General features: G+C 42.7%; 1 pseudogene; it reads right to left on the bottom strand.

Moving 5' to 3' along the window:
- Positions 1 to 25,940, bottom strand: part of LOC129823304 (RING finger protein 32-like) — a 103,397-nt pseudogene extending 77,457 nt beyond the window's left edge.

The following is a 25,940-nucleotide window of genomic DNA, read 5'->3' as shown; positions in this document are numbered from 1 at the left end:
CACGGTGGCAGTGCAACACGGTGGCAGTGCAACACGGTGGCAGTGCAACACGGTGGCAGTGCAACACGGTGGCAGTGCAACACGGTGGCAGTGCAACACGGTGGCAGTGCAACACGGTGGCAGTGCAACACGGTGGCAGTGCAACACGGTGGCTGTGCAACACGGTGGCTGTGCAACACTGGCTGTGCAACACGGTGGCTGTGCAACACGGTGGCTGTGCAACACGGTGGCTGTGTAACACGGTGGCTGTGCAACACTGGCTGTGCAACACGGTGGCTGTGCAACACGGTGGCTGTGCAACACGGTGTTATCAAATGAATATTAACATGTTTTACTCAAATAGTTTGTCTACCAACCACACATAAATGTACTTCTTCATTCAAAGATTTTTTTTAAATGATCAATGCATGCACGTTCAAAGTAGGAGAATGTATGTAAAGCAACTGTGTTTGTTGTACATCGTCATTAATACAGCACTGCAAAACCATTAGTCTAGTCTCTCGTGATAGAAGAAAACACGTCACCTCTGTCGGAAGACTGGGACCTGTCAGATAACGAGGAACAGTTCTATTGGTGCACTGGTTTTGTGTCACTGGTTATTTGGGTGAATCTCGAACTGTGGGGGTGCACCTACACCTGGCATCTTTGTAAATGTTGTGGACTATCAAAGAGGAAGCGCTCTGGTTCCGTCACTCGCACTAGTTCAACATCTCCCATCCCAAATTTGTTAAATAAAGGTTAAATAAAAAATTAAAACAGAACTAAATTGAGCATTTGGTATCGCAAAATCTGGTTCTGGGTTTCCAAGATTATATTCAGGTTAATCCTCAAGAACATTTAGGAAAATAAAGGTACTCCAAATCCTCAATGAGTGCAAAGCAATGAGTTAGCTACATCATTTCCATTGACAATATTCAGTGATTTACCCAGGCATCACATTCATTATTGATACAAACTTTAAGGGCATCTAATCTCTCTTTTCCCCAGTCAGATGTGCAAACCGCAGAGAGTGAAAATGTGACAGACTGGCTCGATTTGGTCTTATGTAGTAACATTTGAAATTGTGTTTTTTACATTGGATAAAAGTAAAGACTCAGAGCTAGAAAATGGTATACCATACACTACAGTTGAGGAACAATGGGAAAGTTATTCTGCTTTGAAAGTTGATAAACTCTATAAACTCTGGTATAAAGTAGTGCACTATTTAAGGAATAGGGTGCCATTTGTGACATAGTCACTGACATTTTCCTCCCCCTTTTCCAGCTCTTCACTTTTCCAGCTCTTCTCTTCAAGGTTTACACCATGGCAGATAGCTATGACTCAACAACTCCCACTGTGATCAAGTTGATTTTTACAACTGCGACCTGGCCAAGATAAAGCAAATCAGTGCGACACAAACAACAACACAGAGTTACACATGGAATAAACAAACATACAGTCAATAATACAATAGAAAAGTCTATATACCGTGTGTGCAAACGAGGTAGGATAAGGGAGGTAAGGCAATAAATAGGCCATAGTGGCGAAATAGTTACAATATAGCAATTAAACACTGGAGTGATAGACGTGCAGAAGATGAGTGTGCAAGTAGAGGTACTGGGGTGCAAAAGAGCAAAATAAATAACAGTATGGGGATGAGGTATTTGGATGGGCTATTTACAGATGGGCTATGTACAGGTGCTCTGACAGCTGGTGCTTAAAGTTAGTGAGGGAGATATGAGTCTCCAGCTTCAATGATTTTTGCAGTTCATTCCAGTCATTGGCAGCAGAGAACTGGAAGGAGAGGCGGCCAAAGTAGGAATTGGCTTTGGGGGTGACCAGTGAAATATACCTGCTGGAGCGCGTGCTCCGGGTGGGTGCTGCTATGGTGACCAGTGAGCTGAGATAAGGCGGGGCTTTACCTAGCAAAGACTTATAGATGATGGGGAAATTCATTTCTATCTGTACTTGGAGTTCAAAAAAGTTTACCCAAAATAAGCTAGCGGTGTTGTTTAAAGTCTGATTGAAACATTCAGTGAACTTTTTGGAAATTATTAGAAAACCTCCAAATAACCTAGAATTTCCCTTATCAGTTTAAATAAAACTTATCAGGAAAACGTTTCAAGGAACCAGAGTAAAACGTTCTCAGAACCTCCCTGCAACCTAAAAATAAACGTTCCCAGAACAGCCAAAATGTTCATTTCTATTTAAAAAAAATGGTTTTACTGGTCAGGAAACGTATGGCTTCGTTCCTACAACTTAACAAGGAACCAAATGTGCTAGCTGGGTGTGCTGTGCTAGTGTAATGGAGCTGGAGGAGCAGAGAGCCTGGGGCAGGTAGGCAGGCAGTGCGAGTGGTGCCATGACCCGGGTCAGGTGCTTCTAGGCTGGGCTGAAGTGGTGCCATAGCCCCAGTGAAGACAAGGATCTGTCAGCAGCATCAACACCAGGCCAGAATCCCTACTGCTGCAGCTGCCTGCTCCTCTAGATTGAGAAACTCTCACCTGTGTCCCGACCAACACCCCCCTCCTCCTCCTCCTCCTTGAGTTGGATCCTCTCCACCATCATCAAAGACTGAGAGAGAGAGAGAGAGAGAGAAAGAGAGAGAGAGAGAGTTATAGGGAGAGAGACATAACTCTTGTGACACATTTGACAGAGGAAGCTGTTAGTCAAGGAGCTTGAAACTGTTCCTTCAGACCTTGTATCGAGTGACATCCTGGCAGAGCTACAAGAAGCTCTCACTCTCCTGGTTGTGAGGGGAGGAGGAATGCAGAGCAATGCTCCCGAGTACGACTCCTGCTTCACACCTGCCTTTACACTGACTCCAGATCAGATCACAGAGGGAATGGAACACAGGCATTTTGCGTTTTTACACGAACAAAATATGTGAAGTAGATTTGCTTTTCTTCCGCATCAGATTTCCAAATGTTCTGTTTACACTATAGCCTTGGATTTGGATTCTCAAATTCTCATTGAGACGCCAGGTCCGTCTCTTTACACCACAACAAAACGAGTGGTGTGCAAGACTTCTCTTCGAAACTGGTTTCAAGACATCCTCCCACCTCATTACCGGATAATAGACAGTTCGCATGTCAACAATATTAGAGAATCAGCCCTGTGTGCTCACCATTCTTTGAATGTTTCTAGTTAATTGCACTTTCCAGTCCATGATGAGAATAATTAATGTGAATGCATAAAAACATAACCCTTCCAGGTTCCAGACGCCTAGATCGTTTATCGTCTTCTTTTAGGACACACCAAAAATGCTTCGTCATTTTATATCCCTGTAATTTATATTCCTTAATACACTTCCCCCCTCTGAGAATGCATGGCAATGGGTTCAGATGAGGCATTTGAATTGTAACTCAGTCGTAGAGGGTTTTTTAGAGTGTCTGGCTAAAATCAAGTTGGCACCAGTCACCTCATGTCACCGTTTAAGTAATCACTCTAAAAAGTACAAAATATCATATTTTGCACTTTTTACTACAAAATCTGATACAAAATATCATACTGTATTTAGTTTGCATCATTTTGGATTGTCATACAAACACAAAGACATGTAGCATTTTTTCTCAGGTTCGAGGATGAATATGGCTAAGCTCTCAGCTAATTGAGCTGAAACCAACCCAGCCAACGCATCCTGTGTTCAAAGGGTCGAGCTAGAGAACATTAAAAAAAAACGAGACATGATCTTCTATGTGTAACTTCACAGCAGTCCCTTCATCTTTTGTGCCAGCCAACTCGATTTAGGAAGCCACAAGAAAGTGTGTCTGACGGTGTGCAGGCAGGAGCAGTCCTGCAATTCTTCTTGATACCTGTGCATTAGGGCTGCTGCTACTCACAGGGAGAACACATCAAATGGAGATAAAAAATCTAACTCATTGAAAGTCATATGAGTACGGAGGTAGATTTCAATCAGAATGAATGAGATTATTCATTTCCAACCTTTTGACAGAAGTCTATCTCATATATCAAGCACATGTTTAAGACTAGACTGACGATGATTTCCCCCAGAAACTCATAAGAAATTGGATCTTCTCTGCAAGTCGCTGCAATGTCACCCATAAAATTACAATAATTTGATTAGCATATTACCAGACTCTCAGAAGTCAATCATTTTGTGTGGCAATGACACTGGATTATTATTGAGTCATAGAGTAAACTGATATCAGATGATAACCACAATGTAAATTGCACATCCAATAAGGCTTCGACAGAGGTTTTAGGATGATGAGAATCTCGACACAATATGTTTGTTCGGCTGGTGTTCATAACTGAAAAGGACTGTCTCCTCTTCAATATGGGATTGCGGGTGTTGTCTGGACTCCCCGAAAGGGTCGTTGTTTTATTTCTGAATACACAAATATAGAAGACGTAACAGCGGGTCCCAAATGGCACCCTATACACTATGTGTTCCTGTGTGACTCAGTTTGTAGCGCATGGTGCTTGCAAGGCCAGGGTTGTGGGTTTGATTCTCACGGGGGGGGGGGGGATCAGTACTGGGGGGGAAAATGTAGGCGCTCACTACTTCAAGAGTGTCTGCTGTAATGTTAATGCACTACTTTTGACCAGGGCTCTAGCCAAAAGTAGTGCACTATACAGTGTAGGGGATAGGGTGTCATTTGGGATGCTCCCTTCACGGGTCGACTAAACACTGCAGACAGACAGGTAAACAAGCCTGGTCCTGTAGTAAAACTCAAACAGCAAAAAAAGCCCTAGAAATTATGAATGGCAAACATTTTAACGTGCTGCCACACCAATAACCCAGACAACGTTTAACCGCACAACGTATAATTAATTATATATCATTAATTATATATAATTAACTATTTCCAAGCAGTTGCCTTTTTTTAAGAACAGATGCAGGCTAGATGACCCGATATTAAGAAACCACATGTGAAGAGAGGAGCATAGAAACAGAGTATCGTGTTGATCTTCATAACATATATGGCAATCCCCTGTCCTCCTTCCCTCCTTCTTTCCTCCCCTCATCAACTAGCAATTATATCCAGTTAGAGATTACGTGTGCTGCTCTGTTACACCCCTGTCTTCTTCACAGGAACCCACCGAGTCAATTTGGACTGATAGTAATAACGGTCTGCTGTATTTTAGCCATTCATTTGATAAAGTGCTTTTCACCTTTTAGCTTTAATTATGCCCAGACATGCCACAGAGAGAATTAGATGACAGGGAGCAAGAGCCGTGTATCAATCTTAGAGGATAGAGAGAGCTAGAAGAAGGGGGAAAAAAGAAGAAGAAGAGGACATCTTGAAACGTCTCTTTTTTTGTTTTTCGGGCCAGATATATCCTGTTGACTGAAGTGGCCTTGGTTCATAACAGAGCATGTCTGCTAGCAACAGCTTAGCTGGTCCACTGAGGTGTCTGTCCACACGTCTTTTGGGTTTCTTTAAAGGAGATGACTAAGGCAGTCTCTCCTGAAAAGCTGAAAAAAATGTTTATTGTGATGACCCCGCTTGACACTATGGTGCTGCCTTCGACTTAAAAAAACATGCTACTCCAAGGGTAGACTTGCAGTCAGCCAGGCAGTGAGAGATATGTGAGAGACTGTATTTGAATGTTCATCTTCCAAGACGGACTCCAGTTATCAGCATGTCATGTATTTGCTTTGAGGGATATTTTTCCATACTGGTTACATCAATGTAACATTAATTTACAGTTGGAGTCAAGAGGAGAAATCCATTGATCCATTGAAAAGTAACAATCCTACCCTTTTGTTTGTTTAGATTCCTCCAAGCAATATAGTTGTGCAGTCTGATCATGTGTTATAGGATTGACACTTGGTTGACAGGTTTTACTTAAGGAAATGTCTGCTTGCTTCTCAAACGGCACCCTATTCCCTTTAAAGTGCACTACTTTTGATAAGGGTTTTGGTCAAAAGTAGTGCACTATATAGGGAATAGGGTGCCATTTGGGACTCATTCGCCGTGTAGAAGTGTGGTATTTCAGAGTGTGTGTTCACCGGCATAAGTCCCAGGGGTCTGTAAGGACGCTGAGCACGTCTGCCTCATACTGTTGGAATACACGTGTGTCATGTTCAATGTGAAATATCACATTTTTAGATGACAACACGCCCAACAGTTACGAAAAAAGCGAGAAGAGGCGAAGCAGAGAGTGCGCATATGTTTACTTCCTCTTGCTGAAAAATGTTACACCTCTGCCTGAGAGCGCATGATTATGAGAAGTGAAAAAAGGAAAGAAAGGAACACTGAAACGGCTTAACATTTTTCCTGGCTACTTACGGGGTTTATAGACAATCTGGAATTCTTCCTGACCCGGCCTTTGTTTAGTAATAGGAAATCGAGGGCTTTGGAGAATGGGATCAGTTTGCTGTGGTCAGAGCCGTGTGTGGGTCTGGGGTGTTTCCGGGGGGTGAGTGAGTTTACACATGTGTGTACCTGTGTATGTCTACTATGTGCGGTCCCGGACTACCGGATTTGGGGCCCCGGAGCAAATTTCTGGCAATTCTACACATTTTGCTATTATATGCTGTCTGGGGCCCAACAACCTCCAGGGGGTGGGCTGGCCGCATGTGTGCCATGGTGATCACAGGATCATGTGGCCAGAGTGTTTGTGTGTGTATCTGTGTGGCTGTCTGGCTGTGTTCTTGTGTGTTGTGAACATTTGTACAAATGAAAAATTATAATTCTGTGACATACCTCCAATAGAAATGTCCAACACACACATCTCACACATATCTGATATTTCTCCTGCACTCCTATATGCGCCTGCATGATACATTTTTAGTAAAAAAAAATTGGTTCCTGTTTCCCCCCCCCCCCCCCCCCCCCCCCCACTCTTTCATTTTACTGACGGGTATTCAGACTAGGAGGTGATGTCATAGTCTCATCCTTTTAAGAGTGACAGTGGACCATATATTTTGAGAGGAGAGCAGAGGAGAAAATCAGAACATAATGATCTATCTTCCTTCTCTCATCCAGACAAATCACATTGTGCCCTTTTCTTCTCAATTTCAAGCACCCCACAGAATACATGATTGAGATGGTTTAACTAAGTGCAGTGCCTTCAGAAAGTATTCCCACTCATTGAATATTTCCACATTTTGTTGTGTTACAAAGTGGGATTAAAATTGATTTAATTGTCATTTTTTTGTCAACGATCTATACGAAATACTCTAATGTTAAAGTGGAAGAAAAAACCCAGAATATATCTTGATTACATAAGTATTCAACCCCCTGAGTCAATACATGTTAGAATCACCTTTGGCAGCAACAGCTGTGAGTCTTTCTGGGTAAATCGCTAAGAGCTTTGGACACCTGGATTGTACAATATGTGCACATTATTCTTTTAAAAATGCTTCAAGCTCTGTCAAGTTGGTTGTTGATCATTGCTAGACAGCCATTTTCAAGTCTTGCCATAGATTTTCAAGCCGATTTAAGTCAAAACTGTAACTAGGCCACTCAGGAGCATTCAATGTCATCTTGGTAAGCAACTCCTGTGTATATTTGGCCTTGTGTTTTAGATTATTGTCCTGCTGAAAGGTGAATTTGTCTCCCAGTGTCTGTTGGAAAGCAGACTGAACCAGGTTTTCCTCTAGGATTTTGCCTGTGCTTAGCTCTATTTCGGTTCTTTTCATCCCCAAAAAACTCCCCAGTCCTTGCCGATGACAAGTATACCCATAACATGATGCAGCCCCCACCATGCTTGAATGTGTTGTGTTGGATTTGCTCCAAACATAACCCTTTGTATCTCAGGACATAAAGTTCCTTTCTTTGCCACATTTCTTGCCGTTTTACTTTAGTGCCTTATTGCAAACAGGATGCATGTTTTGGAATATTTTTATTCTGTACAGGCGTCTTTCTTTTCACTCTGTCATTTTCACTCTGTCATATGCAATGTCTTTTTTATTTTATATCTACCAATATGTGCCCTTTTTTGCAAGGCTTTGGAAAACCTACCTGGTCTTTGTGGTTGAATCTGTGCATGAATTTCGCTGCTCGACTGAGGGACCTTACAGAAAATTAGGGTGCGTTCGTAAGTTCACAGAATGACTGATGAATTTACGAACACCCAACACCCGTTGAATATGGCCGGTGTCAGTAAACGTTGGCAAAAAAACTTAATTATAAAGTTTCCAGCAGCACAGTTACAGTCACCAACGCTCTGGATAACATGAAAACAGCCTAACCAGCTCTGCAAGTGCATGTAAAATGGTCAGTTCTCTCATTTGTTTCTGGAAGTAGCTAGCCAACGTTAGCAAGTTAGCTTGGGTGCTTGACTGCCGTTGTGTGGTCAGAACGCTCGGATCAACCCTACTCCTCGAACAGAGCGTCCAGTGTGCGCCAAAAGCTCTGAATTCACAAACTGACAATCTGACAAAGCTCGGAATTTAGAATGCCCAGAGCGCACTCTGAGCGCCCTCTGGCACTCCAGATTGAATTTACAAACACACCCTTAATTGTATGTGTGGGGTACAGAGATGAGGTAGTCATTCAAATATCATGTTAAACACTATTAATTAACACAGATCCAATGCAACTTATTATGTGACTTGTTAAGCAGATGCTTACTCTCGGCGATGTCCTTTACAAAATAGCCTCCAACACTCTACTCAGCAAACTGGATGTAGTCTATCACAGTGCCATCCGTTTTGTCACTAACGCCCCATATGTGACCTGTACGCTCTCGTTGGCTGGCCCTCGCTTCATACTTGTCGCCAAACCCACTGGCTCCAGGTCATCTACAAGTCTCTGCTAGGTAAAGCCCCGCCTTATTTCAGCTCACTGGTCACCCTAGCAACACCCACCCGTAGCACGTGCTCCAGCAGGTATATCTCACTGGTCACCCCCAAAGCTAATTCTTCCTTTGGCCGCCTCTCCTTCCAGTTCTCTGCTGCCGATGACTGGAACGAACTGCAAAAATCTCTGAAGCTGGAGACTCTTACCTCCCTCACTAGCTTTAAGCACCAGCTGTATTTATTTATTTATCTTGCTCCTCTGCAACCCAGTATCTCTACTTGCACATTCATCTTCTGCACATCTATCACTCCGGTGTTTAATTGCTATATTGTAATTACTTCGCCACCATGGCCTATTTATTGCCTTACCTCTCTTATCCTACCTAATTTGCACACGCTGTATATAGATTTTTCTACTGTATTGTTGATTGTATGTTTGTTTATTCCATGTGTAACTCTGTGTTGCTGTATGTGTCGAACTGCTTTGCTTTATCTTGGCCAGGTCGCAGTTGCAAATGAGAACTTGTTCTCAAGTAGCCCACCTGGTTAAATAAAGGTGGGGAAAAAATATATATATATAAAAAATATTAAGGCATGCCAAAACCAAGGGGTTAAATATGTATTAACTCAAGACATTACATTTTTTCATTTTTAATGAATGAGTTAACATTTCTAAAAACATAATTCCACTTTGAAATTATGGGGTATTATGTGAAGGCCAGTGACACAAAAGCTCAATTTAATCCATTTTAAATTCAGGATGTAACACAACAAAATGTGGAACAAGTCAAGGGGTGTGAATACTTTCTGAAGGCACTGCACCTGTGTGTGTTTGGACTTGAATATAATATAATCCCCGTATGTCTTTGTATCTGTCTCTTCCATATAAGAAGATAACAAATTTATGTTGATATATAACTTAACACTCTCACTATAAATGTAGTTAACTGAACCAGTATTAGCTCAGGTAACTGAACCAGTATTAGCTCAGTTAACTGAACCAGTATTAGCTCAGTTAACTGAACCAGTATTAGTTCAGTAACCATACATTTTCAGTGTATGCCTATAGAACAGGTCTCTACAGCAGCAGCAGAGTCATCCAGTGAATCTAAGTTAAATAGATGAACACTCTCCTCTCTCCCGAGGACTGCGGCATTGCATCTGTCAGGCGGCACTAAATTTAGCGCTGGCGTTTATTTACCTGATGCCCTTGCTGGAGTGTCCTTGCTAAATGAAGGGCGAACAGGCCTGTCACCAATCAGAGCAGCGCTCTGCACACTCAACCCCTCGGGAACTCATGGATCACAGGCACTCACAAGCATACACACGTACACACACATGCATGATACGTGCATTGCACATACACACACATTTATGGGTGCATGCACAAACATACACACACACGCACAAAGACACACACAGTCCCTCCCAACCTCTATGGTCACAATCCCATCCAGGTATATACACTATCATCGCACTAAGGAACTAGCGCTGAGGTCTTTAGAGCTCAGTTTGTCAATGAACCAGAGGATTTTGTGAACCAGAAACAATATGTTTCAACTTCTATTGCTATTTGAGATTTGTTTTAGTGTCATTTTGTGGGTTTGGCGGTGGTAGAGTGGTGTTGTTGTGTCATTTTGTGGGTTTGGCGGTGGTAGAGTGGTGTTTTAGTATCATTTTGTGGGTTTGGTGGTGGTGGAGTGGTGTTTTAGTGTCATTTTGTGGGTTTGGTGGTGGTAGAGTGGTGTTTTAGTGTCATTTTGTGGGTTTGGTGGTGGTAGAGTGGTGTTTTTGTGTTGCTGAGGTGTTGAGTGCACAGCTTCCATATGGATCAGTGCATCTCTATGGTGATCCTGAGACATCCCTCTTGTTCCTGCAGCATTCCAGGTCCGTCCTTCCTGTAGTTCCCCCTGTATGGCACTGATTGACAAGTGTCCGCTCCCCTCAGCCGCATAATCAATCTGGTAATTGATGTCAGAGGGTCGGCTGCTGTTGTCTTTCTTTGCCTAATTAATCTTTGTCACCACTGGGGAGAAGGAGTAGGAGTTGGGAAGTTTTTTTTTCTGTTCTCTTCCTCTCTCTGTGTCTCTTCTTTCTCTCTCTTGCTCCCTCTCTCCTCTTTTTCTTTCTCTTTCTCTTTCTCTCCCTCCCTCTCTCTCTCTCTCGTTCTCTCTATTTTTGAGCTTAGTCAAGACTCTCCTCAGAGACACGTATGTTATTCCCTTCATGGTTTATGCATGTTATTTTGCCGGGTTCATTGTGTCTGGCAGGCAGGGTCTTTAAGGGGAAGGTAAATGTTAGGCTTGCTGTTTCCATTAGTAACCAACAGGCCTGCAGGAAACAGGGTGGTCAACCTGCCAGGCCTCAGTTCACTCTGTTCACCTTCTATGTCACAAATGGCATCCTATTCACTATAGGGAATAGGCTGCCATTTGGGAAGGACACCATTTATAATTTCACAGACAATACGAGGTCTTTTGCATTGTAATTACCTGCTTTCATGTTTTGTTTGTACAATGTACAGCTACCTTTATACAGATGTATGCTCTTAATTTCAGCCGGTATGCTACAGCAGGAAAATAATCCTGCGGCAACAGGAAATGGGAATTATTATGTGGTGAAGTGGTTTATAATTAATACACATTTTTTTGAAGGGGTTGATATAGTTTTGATTAGGCGAAATCAAGTCTGACATTTTAAAGTGTAAATTACACTAGAAGTTCTCAGCAACAAAAGAGTGATCAAATGAATATCATTACATCCTACATCGTGACTATCCACAGCAGTACATTGAACTTTGTGGGGTCGTAATGATGGGAGCATACACGTTGTCTGCATCCAAAATGGCACACTATTCCCTATGTAATGCAATACTTTTGACCAGGGCTGTTGTCAAAAGTAGTGCACTACGTAGGGAATAGTGTACCATTTAGGACACATACTATGCATGCTCTCTGATGGCAGAGACCCTGGAAACAGCCCACTCCACTTCTTCACCTCCTGATTATTTAACTGGCCTCACCACCGAGGATGCCAATCAAGCTGCTGATTGGATGTCAAAGACCTGCAGGATTTTCAATAGACCCCGAGCACTGTGCTGCAAAGAACAGCATCCCCTTTTACACCATATATTCATTGCTATACATCTTAAAAGAAGCAACAGAATGGGTCCATCTAATTCGGCACACTTCCTCAAACTTATGGCTTAGCCCCCCAGTGCCCCCTATTGGCCCCCCACTCATCTGTTGCCTCCATGGACCTAGTCTTTCTCTAAATAGTCAATACTTGATCTAAATAGTAAAACCCACTTTGTTTAGAGACATTTTTAAATTGTTACAGATTGTGTTTTTGACAACAACTAAGATAACGAGCTGGAGGTGATTTGATTTCTTCCACGTCATCATTAAACATACCGATTTTAAATATTCTCTTCCCTGTAAACAATCCCTATGGAGTGATTAGCATTTCCACGAGTGCACTTTCTCTTCCTTCCTCTCCCTCTTTCCATCTCTCTCTCTCTCTGTCTCTTTCTCTCCCCCCCCCCCCCCCTCACCCCTGCATTGATGCAGGGGTGAGGTGAGGTGTCCTGATAAGTATGATTATTATGGGGAATAGCGAGAGCGAGGGTCCAATTCTAACCCTGTCTATCAGCTCGCTCCATCACTATTCCTCTCCCGCGACAATAACACTCTGCAATTCTTACACGTTGATCACAGACCCATTAAAGGTATTCAGTCCCTTTTTTCTCTTCCGACCCCCCCCCCCCCCCCCCTTGTGCAATCTTTTCTCCATAAGGGCTTGAACCACGGCATCAGTCTGCTGCTATAAGCTCAGAGTGTGTTTCTCAGAGCTGTTGACAGCAGCCATTCTTAAGACAACCTACCCAGGGTGTGCACCCTATTCACTATTCCCTACATGGTGCACTACTTTTGACCAGAGCCCTTTGGGAATAGGGAATAGGGTGCCATTTTGGGACGCGGGCTACGACATTGTGCAACGGAACCTTTTCAGATCATGTCATGTTAATAGAATAAAAATAGTTGTATTTTCCCATATATTCACGATTATGGCCTGATTTAATGTTATTGCTTGTGCGTGTTTTTTTTCCAGTGGAAAGTAAGGCTCTTAACATAGTTTGGGGATCAGACTCTAGCTTAGGAACCTTTATATAGTCATTATAATCCTGACATTATAAATGTATTGCTCGATTCCCAACATGTCCTTCCAAAGCACGTGTCCACTTAAGAGAACCCCATTATTCCTGACACGGTGTTTACATATGAAAGATCTCCGAAATTAAGTGGGAGAAGTTAACGTCTCGGATTCACTGTGGGAAAACATATAGTAAATCTTCATATAGCAGTGATGATGGAAATACAATGATAAAGAAATAGCGTTATGTGCAAATGGATGGAAATTGGACGGAACTAAGTAGTAGCATATTTTGGGGGCGCTGTTGGTGCCTGGTGATGTGAATGAAGATGTCATAAAACACGTCTTTCAAAGGAAGTCAAGGTGGTTGGAGGCTCACATCAAAGTTCCCTGGGAGGAGATACAAATTGCCTGTGAGTCCCAGGGGTCATGCTCAATGCCAGTCAGCTGAATGGTCTCTACAGTCACATCTAATTGGTCTGTCTGTATAGTGCCGCTTCCCGTCTGCCTGCACAGTGTCACGGTGCACGTTATTTCAACCCTGACCCGTGAGGGTGGGCGTATGACCCTCTGTCCCACAAACAGACAGGGAGACGAGAGTAGGCCTCCTTCTCACATAGAAACGTGCCCTGTCCAGCTCTCCTACAGTACTCTATAACAATTCAAAATCATATTAATTTCTCATATCTGTTTGTTTAACTTACAGTGTCAAATATAACTGTCTAAGTAATTAAATGAACTGCGTAGTGGTAACTTACAAAACACAAGCAGGAGTCATAATAACTTGATTACATTAAGTCAAAGTTACTCAATTGCTCAATGTGTCTCTCTTTACTAATACATGGTTGAAGTATAAAGTATTTATGAAACTCTGTCGAATCAGACACGTTTAACAGTGAGTGGCATGTCTGTTCACCATCCAGTTAACAAAGGCAGAGATTTAGGCCAAACCAGGTCCAGCTAGTTCTAAATGAGATGACCGGGAGGTCCCCATGATCACAATCATTCCACTGAAAGGCTGAGAGTCCACTCGTTTTCGCTGTGTGTGAAATGACAAGAATCCCTCTCATCGACTCTGAGGCAGACATGTATTTATAGGAAAGTATTTAGGGGAGTAAATTCAACACATTTTGTAGCGCCGGCGTCCAGTCTGTAGCGAGTGAGTGAGTTTTTACACACTTCCCTGTCAGTTTTCAGGGCGCTTCGCAATCAGAGGATGTGGCAAAGTCTCACGGGTCAGACCCAACTGTGGTGCCGCCGGAAACCCGGCCTCTCTTCGTTTGGTGAGGTCTGACAAAACACTGTGTACCAAGAACATTCATTCAACTGAACGCGTACATGATTGAAACGTCTGTATTTGTAAAAGCCCATAACCAATGTATGAGAAATATGTGGTTTTCCTTAACCAACATAGCAACGTTGCAAGAACCTTTAGGGAACGTTCTGTGCTGGCTGGGGTTAGAGCGTGTTGATTTCTTTAGGTTCTGCATTGACATTGTACAAACTGACAGTTTATAGAGAAACACTAGGATTATCCCTTTGAGAAAGAACCACACAATTTCACATGTGAAATTTCCATATGTGAAATCATGTGTTTTTAGAACACTTCACATGTGATGATTCTTGTGTATGCCTTAACTAACCTACAAAACTGTCAGTGCTCAACCTTAACACGTGTTGACAATAGAACACAACAAATTAACTGGAATGATATTTACTCTCACAGGTGGCCAAAAATAACTATCTGAAAGCCACACCGCTAGTAAAACACTCCTCCAGTCTTCTGATCTGATCATAGCTTAATAACCCAGCATCAACAAACCAACTTAAAGAAAACAATGGATTGTTTGTGACCCAACTGGTTTGATCAAAATAACCCAACGTGTGTTCTGTCCAATATTTAAGCGAATTGGGTTGTTTTTAACCCAGTAAATCTCAGCTTTGTTAAAAAATACACTCGAGAAAGACTATTATATTCATCATAGTGATCCAGGAGTAACATTAAAACAGAATGGTATGCCCCACCAACATTAGACAACTATACAATCAGATGATGAGAGAATAGTCCGAATGACTGATAACTGAAATATGCACTAACGTTCAAAAGTTTGGGGTCACTTAGAAATGTCCTTGTTTTTGAAAGAAAAGCACATGTTTGCCCATTAAAATATCATCAAATTGATCAGTAAAAAAGTGTAGACATAGTTAATGTTGTAAATTACTATCGTAGCTGGAAACGGCAGATTTTTTATGGAATATTTACATAGGCGTACAGAGGCACTGAAGTCCACAAGCGAAGTGAAAAGGTGAGAGGAGGAGAGCGTGTAGATGCGAAAAGGAATGCATTGATCAAAGGGATCATGCTGTTTGTATGTGACTGCTATGAAAGTGAAGTGTGTTTGCTTTTAATCAGAAGTGTATTCATTTTGTTGAAAAACGATTCTGTTGAAAAACGTTTCTTAAACGGAAGCAAACGGGGATAAACATACCTGAATTTGTCCAAGAGAAACTCTCATTCGCAACTGTTAGACTAATGATTTCACCCTAGATCAGCTAGATGCAGGCAAGAGTGTGCAAGGTGGTATTGAATGTGTCACTGTCTGTCACCTTAATTACTCAAATTTCTCTCGACCTGTTGCCCTTACGTTGTAAACTTTCATCCATAGGCTAGGTTGTAGCAACCTCATGATGGGTATAGGGAAAATGTTGAGTATCGTGTAGTAGCTTAAACCTATCGATGTTACATTGAGCTAGGTGTAACGATCGTCTGTTGTGAAGAAGGTGTGGACCAAAGCGCAGCGTGGGAAGTGTTCATGATTATTTATTTAAAAAACTGAACACTGAAACAAAATAACAAAATGTAACAACACGAAACAGTTCTGTCTGATGAAGACACAAAAACAGAAAACAACTACCCATCAAAACCATGTGGGAAAAAGCTACCTAAGTATGGTTCTCAATCAGAGACAACGATAGGCAGCTGCCTCTGATTGAGAACCACACCCGGGCCAAACAACAAAGAAATACAAAACATAGAAAATGAACATAGAATGGCCACCCAAATCACACCCTGACCAAACCAAAATAGAGACATAAAAAGCTCTCTACGGTCAAGGCGTAATGTTGTAATAGAAATAAGGCCATGCTCTTAAAACGGCACCGACCGCCACATGGTGAAATTTGCATCCCCATGTTGTCACATTTATTTCACGAGATCACATTATTACACGTGTAGTTTCATGTTATCACATGTTGCTTTTACATGTTATCATATGTAAGGGATCATAAATGATGACGTGTCTTTACAAAGATGGCGTAACTGATGTGATGTGTTTAATAGTTTAATGGTCCACGGCATCGGGAAAGGCCTCAATCCCTTTCCTCAAACAGCTGGCACCTGTCTAGTCCCCCTGTGATGATCCCCTTAGCTTGTGATCTGGGCTTTTAAAGACTTTACTACCCACAGTAGCCTAAAGATGCAGTGCACAAAGCTTTAAACCTAACCCTCTCCTTACCTGACGAAGCACCGACCTGCTGTCAGGCTGTAAAGATAAAGGGCGGGGTGTTTTCCCACCTGCACAAAGAGACCTGAGATAAGCACAACTGCCACTATTCATGTCAGTCACAAAATACACTACTGTTGCTCCGGTAATAACATACACCATACTTCACTATCTCCTTATTCCAATTTACCGTATGTCTGATTTGTTAAAGAATGTAAGATTTATAGAACTGGTGGTTGTGTACATTATTGGCTTGGCCGTGAAGTTCGTCCTTATCTGATGACGTACTAGAACATATGGAGATTTGACGTCCTAAGCTTACAGTATGTGTTCAAACACTCTACACACATACTCGACACTCCTGAAACAATGTTCTCATTCGCTTTTAGGAATCGTCAAAGTGTATTTTTGTTTTCTTGTGTCGTCTTGTTTTCCCGACCGCCACAGGATTAGAGACAGCTTACTGAGTTTACTGCAAGACTTTAGTCATCAGGAAGGAAAGAGGGGCTCCTCCTCTTGGACTATGATCCCGGCAGGCTTGTGTTAACGAATCGGTTTGGTTTGACTTGGAGGTAGAGGAACTGTACTCAGAGTCAACATCCCAAATGGCACCCTATTCCCTTTACAGTGCATTATTTCTGATCAGTGCCCATAGGTCAAGTCTGTCTTGCTGGTCAAAAGTAGTGCACTATATAGGAAATAGGGTGCCATTTGGGAGAATAGTAGAGGATTGGAGTCAGACACTGTCTGCTGAGAGATAACGAGGAGAATACAATTACGTCACGGAAGGGAACGGGCAATCAATGGCAGCAGCCTGCGATCGATAGCCATGCTCTTGAGGTTGGAGCCGCTGTAGCTGGGCTATGTCTACTCCACAGCAGTTTATCCCGGCAATAATCTAACACGCCAATTTTATATCTCTACTAACAGCATTATAATTCACAGAGACAGACAGAGAGAGAGAGAGGCCCCCGGAGGAGAGAGACAGATAGAGATGGAGCGGCAGAGAAAGAGACAGATTTTCTCTGCTCTTTTCACAGGAGGGGTATTATCGGTGTGGTATGTGTGGAGTGGACATTGTAAAAGGACACACCTAGCACTAATCTGTCTGTCTGTCTGTACAGTCATTCAATCAATAGCTTACTGTCTGTCTGTCTGTACAGTCATTGCATCAATAGCTTTAGTTGAAATACCTCTTCTTCCCTGAAATCAGTTTGTTTACCTGAAATGAGGTACCAGAATAGAACATCCACAGTTACGTATGACACATAAGTCACAGGCAGGAAAAGATACATTTTTACACAGTTACTATTTTATTTTTATGTTTTCTTTAACTTTTATTTAACTAATCAGACATCAAAGCTGTTTTAATAGGGGTCAAACCACAATCGCGTGCAGAGCCACTACAACAGGTACTTAAACACAAGTGTCTACATCGTATCACTCACATGTGGTCCAAAACATAAAAACATGACAAGAACCGTGAGTAATAAACACATCTTCTTAACAGGGACCTGGTTGCTATTTGACTGGGAGACAGAGCATTTTTATAAGCCATCATAAAGGGATTTGGAAAGTTAACGTGTTGTTTGAAGTGTCCACCAGGCTTCAGAGCTGAAAGGAAGGTGAGCTTGAACGTCTGAACTTGATCGCCGTGCTAACCCACAGTGTGCGTCCCAAATGGCACCATCTTCCCTATTGAGTGCACTACTTTTGACCAGAGCCCTTTGACCAGGGCCGATGGGGCTCTGGTCAGGGAGTACTTTCTAGGGAATGCGGTGCCATTCGGGAAGAACCCACAGACAACAGCAACAGAAGTACGAAGACTGAGCCTTTGTTAAAGTGCTGTTTGTGAGGGAGATGATATTATTCCGGGTGGTGGTGAGGAGATGGGGTGTGGGGATGAGGATTGACTGGCAGGGGTCACTGGGAAAGTGTGACTCAGAGTGCAGCTCCGTCAGCGTAATCAGCTCGCTACTATCCAGGCTCATCCTCCAGAGCGCAGTTTGACATCTGCCTTCGATACCCGCTCACAGCTCTGCTCTCCTCACCTTAGTTTGCCACATTGGGCTGGTCTCTCAAGGTGCGTCCGAAATGGCACTGTATCACCTATATAGTGCACTTGACCAGGGACGGTCTGAGACGGTCATGGCATTTTGGATGGCGGTAATTGGCCAGCTAAATGACCGCGGTCACCGTAGTAACCGTTCGAATAGGCACACATTTTCTCCTCTTCTCCGCTCCCGACTGCATGTGCTGCCGTAAAAATAGAATGGATAGAACGGGCGTCCCCATTCAAGTCAATGCGGGCATAATGGGTGGACTGGCGGCCATTGCGAATGTACCCATAGCAGAAACGGAAGAGGAAGCCAGTCACCCCACTCCCAAAATGTTTTCTGGTTACAGTCAATGAACTAAGTAGACCAGACCCAGCTGCTGTCGCACTGGTGTATATGGGAGAGCCACCCCATTAAGCAGACCCGGAACTGACAATGTTTTTCAATTTTTTAATGGTAAACGACCTCTTCATTTCTCCAGAATCTTTGCCCATAGGAGCAAAGCAGAAAGTAAAAACAGGAAGTAAAAGCAGGAAGTGTACCCCTCAATATGGGATGTGATTTGTTGATTCAACTCAACTGACATGACAAAAAAAATACGTTCCATAACATCATTTGAATGAATATTCTACATTTCAGACAGGAGCGACACGGTTCCACCATGTTGTTTAGAGTCCATGTAATCGCAGAAGCGGACTCAACCGCACGAACGCTCCGCCATCCCACCTTCAGTCAGCTGTTGGTTCCACACCCCCGGAACCCCCCACAAAGTAGATGTAGATATTTTTTTCAACGGTTATGACAGGTATTTTATTTTAATGACGGTCTTCATCCATAACTGTGGGTTACACGGTTATACGGTGATGCTTTGGTCAAAAGTAGTGCATTACAAAGGGAACGGGTGCCATTTGGGATGCGTCCTCAGTATAAGCCCCACTGTCTGTCTGCCACACACTATTGACATAACCCACTCAATCAGTCACTCGCCTTGTTAGCTGCTGTTTTGCTGTTTTTCTGAAAGCTAGTCTTGGCGCAAACCCTCACAAACACAATAACACACACACTCACGAAACTCAGTTCTTCAGAGTTTGTCAGTTGGAGGTTTTGACATTTGACGTTTGCAGGTTAAGTGTGAACTATGTAAAGGACTCTCACTCCTGGTGTGATGTCTGCGAAGAGAACTGAACAGTTGTGTTATCGTCACTGTCGCTAGCTGGTCAGTTGGATGCAACTCTGTCTGTATTGGTATGAGGTAGTTGTCTACTTTTGACTCGTTGGCTTTATGATGTCTAAGCAGACATTACAAATATGCAGTCTGTGACTCATGAAGTTAATGGTTACTTTACCTTTGGTTAATATCATAATCAATTAGGTAATAGGGACGAACCGTATCTTCAGACAGCATGAGTAATACTTTGGAATCAATCCTGGACCGTGTTGAACATTTCCTCCAAACGTACTTCTGACAAAGAACCAGCCAAGACCCAGTCTGATGACAGTTGCATTGTTGCTCCAAGGACAGAAATCATCAACATGGATGGGAAAGAGCGGATTGAGAGTGTGCTTGGCTGGCATGTCAGCGTACCCTAACGACTAGCAGATACTGGGGTGGTTAGTGTGGTTGGCACGGGGTAGCGCAGTAGCCTGTTCCTGTGGCACAATTAAGCTATGTTGGTGTTTTCTGTGTTCCAGGGTTCATTTGACTAAGGAGGGAATTATAGCCTCTATTTGATAGGCCTGAGGTGATATGGCACACACTTGAAGGACTCGGGATCATTACACAGATAGTATCTGTTTCCTTGGTTTTAGAAAAAAACGCAGATTGAACAGATCGTGTCGAAGCAGAGTTTGCTCACCATAAGCATTGGTTTTGCATATCCAGATTTCTTACGCCAGTGCAATTATCATGTGTTTTGTCTCTTGCTGAAATTGCCATTACTGTTTCGCAGCAGAGGGCCAACCCAGTAAGCAAAATGACGTTGAAAATACGTCTAAAATACGTACTTTCCAGATGTTGAAGTTAGATTCCGTTTAGGTTCTGAATGAAAGGTAAAAAATAAATGTAAAATTAAAAAGTATTTTGTGGACATTTAAGTAGAGGTGTGAATGTTTAACTGTTAAAATGTTTAAATGTAATTGGGATCCTTAACGTTGTTGTTTTTTTCTTTCACACAATGTAAATCACAGTGCAGTTATCACAATACATATTATTCTCTGAGTTTTAGCCTAACTAGGCTATCTAGGTCTGGCGAAAGGTGTGTCATTTAAATTAAACCAGAGAGGAAGAGGCACATTTTAGGCTACTTGGTGAATTTGCCAGGCATACAAGACAAGAAATACATACTACCAAGACATATGGGCACACGGTTATTTCTGCCTGCCCCCTCCTCTCACTCCCTCATGCTGTCAGCATTAGTGGAAACCAAGGCACTTCTCAGGGCAGGCCTGGTGATCGCATCTTCTGGGACAATTTTAGCTAACCTTAACCAAATTCTCCTAACATGCCACGTTAATTCTTCTAACCTGCCACGTTAATTCTTCTAACCTGCCACGTTAATTCTCCTAACCTGCTGCATAAGTTCTCCTAACCTGCTACGAAAAGTCACTTCTGCTAGCCTTGGTTTCCACTAATGCGATACAGCCTTGCGCTGGCTCACCTGCTCTTTCTCTTTGCTACCCACAAGGCACAGGAGTCAGTTCAACTAGTTCTGATTTACAGTTGGTTGAGTTGTCAACTAACGTGAATTCAACGTGAAATCAATGAAAAATGTCACCATGACAGTGGATTTAGGTTAAAAGTTTGGTGAAAAAAATACGAAATTCCCTTACATTGATGACTTTTTTCAAATCCAATCAGTTTTCCACATTGATTCAACGCCATCATATAGATTTTTGTTGGTTGAAATGATATGGAAACAATGTTGATTCAACCAGTTTTTGCCCAGTGGGTAATGATACAAGTGTGTGTTCAGTCTTCGGTCTGTGTGCATTTTTGTTTTTAGACTTGTTGTTTTTTTTTTTTTTTGCCTTTTTTTTTTTTTTGCCTAGCTTTAGAACGTAACAAAATATGGAAAAAGTCAAGGGGTCTGAATACTTTCCAAATGCACTGTAGATGTCTATGATTGGTTCAGATTTGGAATAAAATCTGATCCAATCATAAACATCTATGTTTGGGCCAAATCAAGGCCAGTCTGGACCAGACTAAATCTGAACCATTTTTTCAAATTTTTTCAAATTTAACTAGGCTAAGAACAAATTCTTATTTACAATGACAGCCTACCTAAATCTGAACCTATCTAAGAATACATTTAGACAGGCAGCCCAATTCTGATCTATCTTTTTTTCAATAGTTTGTCTTTTGACCAACCCGATCAGCTGTGAAACATATCTGATGTGAAAAGACCTGATGCGATTGGTCAAAAGAACTGAATTGGGCTGCCTGTCTAAAAGCAACCATAGATAGGTTCAGATTTATGAACTTAGTTCAGTGTATTTGTGTGACTCCCAGTGTAGGAATTAGGACTGAAATTGAAATAGCACAGAAGTGGCATTGCTAAAAACACCAGGCCTGAGACTTTCTCTCCTCATCACATTTTATTCCAGTCAAGACTTGGATGGTCTAACATGGCTCCTCTGACACACCTGAAGAACTATTCTTTGTCTCCTTACCCCCCCAACCCCCCCCCCCCCCCCCCCGAATCACGACACCATGCCCCTCCACCCCTCCCCGTGTTGGGTTCACCCTGCTCCGTAGTTCATGGGGGGTTTGCCTGTCTAGCCTTGCCGCTTAATGTTTAAGTATTGGGAGCGGCTACAGGGAGCAAATAAAACGTCTTTACAGACACTGTGACACACTAAGAGTTACAATCCCAGGTACTGTGATTGTGCAATCTCCATTGTAACTCAAAAGAAAAGCCTACAGGACATACAGTATCAATCCTTTCAATGCAAAGTACGACCAATGTTGTCTCCGCTGAAAGGTTGATTGAATCGTGTTAAGTGATTCAAAGACATTCAGTACCAGTCAAAAGTTTGGACACACCTACTCATACATGTTTTTTGTTGTTGTTTTTTTTAAACTATTTTCTACATTGTAGATTAATAGTGAAGACATCAAAACTATGAAATAACATGTGGAATCATGTAGTAACCAAAACAGTGTTAAACAATATTTTATTTTATATTTGAGGTTCTTCAAAGTAGCCATCCTTTGCCCTAATGACAGCTTTGCACACTCTTGGCATTCTCTCAACCAGCTTCAAGAGGAATGCTTTTCCAACAGTCTTGAAGGAGTTCCCACATATGCTGAGCACTTGTTGGCTGCTTTTCCTTCACTCTGCTGTCTGACTCATCACAGACCATCTCAATTGCGTTGAGGTCGGGTGATTATGGAGGCCAGGTCATCTGATGCAGCACTCCATCACTCTCCTTCTTGGTCAAATAGCCCTTACACAGCCTGGAGATGTGTTGGGTCATTGTCCTGTTGAAAAAAAAATTATAGTCCCACTAAGCGCAAACCAGATGGGACGGCGTATCGCTGCAGAATGCTGGGGTAGCAAAGCTGGTTAAGAGTGCCTTGAATTCTAAATAAATCACTGTCAGTGTCACCTGCAAAGCACCCCCACACCATTACACCTCCTCCTCCATGCTTCACGGTGGGAACCACACATGCCGAGATCATCTGTTCACCTACTCTGCGTCTCACAAAGACACGGCGGTTGGAACCAAAAATCTCAAATTTGGACTCATCAGACCAAAGGACAGATTTCCACCGGTCTAATGTCCTTAGCTCGTGTTTCTTGGCCCAAACAAGTCTCTTCTTATTATTGGTGTCCTTTAGAAGTGGTTTCTTTGCAGCAATTTGACCATGAAGGCCTGATTCACACAGTCTCCTCTGAACAGTTGATGTTGAGATGTGTCTGCAATCCAAGGTGCAGTTAACTTTAATGAACGTATCCTCTGCAACAGAGGTAACTCTGGGTCTTCCTTTCCTGTGGCGGTCCTCATGAGAGCCAGTTTAATCATAGCGCTTGATGCTTTTTGCGACTGCAGTTATTGAAATTTTCCGGATTGACTGGCCTTCATGTCTTAAAGTAATGATGGACTGTTGTTTCTCTTTGCTTATGTGAGCTGTTCTTGCCATAATATGGACTTGGTCTTTTATCAAATAGGGCTATCTTCTCTATACCACCCCTACCTTTCCACAACACAACTGATTGGCTAAAGCAAAATAACTTTTAACAAGGCACACCTGTTAATTGAAATGCATTCCAGGTGACTACCTCATGAAGCTGGATGAGAGAACGCCAAGAGTGTGCAAAGCTGTCATCAAGGCAAAGGGTGGCTACTTTGAAGAATCTCAAATAAAAAATATATTTTGATTTGTTTAACACTTTTTTGGTTACTACATGATTCCATATGTGTTTCATAGTTTTGATGTCTTCACTATTATTCTACAATGTAGAAAATAGTTTTAAAAAATGAAGCAGAATCCTTGAATGAGTAGGTGTACTAAAACTTTTGACTGGTACTGTAGATATAAAAAAATATATATATTGTCAGAGGTTCAGGCCAGGATGAAAGCCCTCAAGCCCTGCATCTGGACCTGCTATTTGAAACTCTTAACCTTGTTCTTGGTCATGGTTTTCTATTGGGTCGAATAAAGGAACCTCCTTTTCCCTAACAAACCATAACAGAGAGCTATCTGGCACTGTGTGTGTGTGTGTGTGTGTGTGTGTGTGTGTGTGTGTGTGTGTGTGTGTGTGTGTGTGTGTGTGTGTGTGTGTGTGTGTGTGTGTGTGTGTGTGTGTGTGTGTGTGATTATTCTGCAGTCTTAATCCATCAAACAGGATTTCATTAGGAGAACTTAGAACAGCCACGAAGGACCAGCAAAAGCTCTGTTCAACGTCTTTATTTCTGCTTTGCAACATGCTTGGTTATCACTGTATTGGGCGATTTTATCCACCTGTTTTGACTCAATCAGATCAGAGGCAAATTGAGATCCTGCATGTCGGCTCCAACTGGTGAGGGGAACATGCTCAAACAGCCAGTGCTGTATTTGGGTATTATTGGCCACAGATAAAATGACGCCAAATCACGTTATATCTACAGTAGCTTTGATTGGACTGATCGTGTCAACTTCTTACATTCGAAATCTTAGCTAGCCGTCATCATCATGAATCAAGTAGACAATCTACCGGCAAATCCTTTTTAATCCTTGTCATATGAAGAGAAAGAATGAAGATAAATTATAGATAAAACGTATCGGTACTCAGCGGCAATTGGACATAAACATTACACAACAAGTTAGAAATCGCAAATTCAACAATGAGTTGTTTGGAGGGAGTCGGCGACAGTGGCTGACCGCAAGCATTGCTACTGGGAAGTCAGACTGGGAAGATACGTTTTGAACGGTCATCCAACTCGGAATTGCAAATCTTTTTCTTTGATGGCAAAATTTGCCAACGAAGGACCGCCGCGCACAACACGGTGAGTCCTAAAATGTCTTACATGTTACTGCATCAATGATATAATACGCCAGGGAGATATGGTCAGCCATATCAGCTATGTTTTTTAAACAGGCAGTAAACGAGGCTGAATGAACTGTTTCGCTGCCAGACAAGGCTCCGCTGATAGCCAGGTGTACCAGTGGTAAGGATTCACTCCATGGTGCTGAAAGGAAAGCTCTGCTGTTGGGACAGCTTTATGTCGGCCCTAACAGTTTGTGGGCACCGCTTGTCACCGTTATAGTGCAATTAATGTATTGTTTAGTGTTGTGTTGTGGCTTTGCTGGCATGCATCTAAAAAAAAATTGCGGAGGAGTTTGCCCCATCAAGATTTACATGCTAACATCGCCACTGCCTGTAGTCACCTGGAAGAGAGATCAATGGCCACAGAGAGAACTGACGAGTCATCCCTCTCATTACTTCTCACAGTGGATTATCCATCACATGCAACAGGCCCTGCGGCGCTACACAATTTATAATGCCCTCAATCCCTCCTTAATGATTTCATCAAACAACTCTCAATGTTGCTGTGTCACTCCCGGTAGCAGTCAGCATGGCATGCTGCTACTGCTCTGCTGTCCCTGGTGAATATGTTCTACTATTCATGAGAGCTGTCTCTAAATGGGGTAGTCTCTACCACTGTATAAATATTATGCTGCTGAGATTCTGCCCCAGTGTTCAGATCATCCAGATATCTCACGCCGCCTCCCCCATTTCTACCACCATCGCCCCCTGTCCATGGCCTCGGGATAGGGTGTTGTTGCCCATAGATGCTGATCTTGTGTCAGTTTTGCATTTCCCCCCCACTAATGGTTAAGGTTAGGATCGGGGGAGGGAAGCTGATCCTAGATCTGTACCAAGGGGAAACTTCATCCTGGAAGCCATGGCCTCTGTGCTGTGTCGATGCCGGAGAAAAGATGCTGGGCCGGGCTGTGTTCTTGTTGTCAGCTGTGCTTCCAGTGGACTGGTTGGTTCCCTCGGAGCCCAGGCAGCAGCACAGCCTCCTAGTCGTCTGTACAGGTTGCAT

This window comes from Salvelinus fontinalis, chromosome 25 (assembly GCF_029448725.1).
Source record: "Salvelinus fontinalis isolate EN_2023a chromosome 25, ASM2944872v1, whole genome shotgun sequence".
Taxonomy (NCBI): Eukaryota; Metazoa; Chordata; class Actinopteri; order Salmoniformes; family Salmonidae; genus Salvelinus; species Salvelinus fontinalis.
The sequence above is the reverse complement of the archived record's forward strand: the minus strand, read 5'-3'. Positions and strand labels throughout refer to the sequence as shown.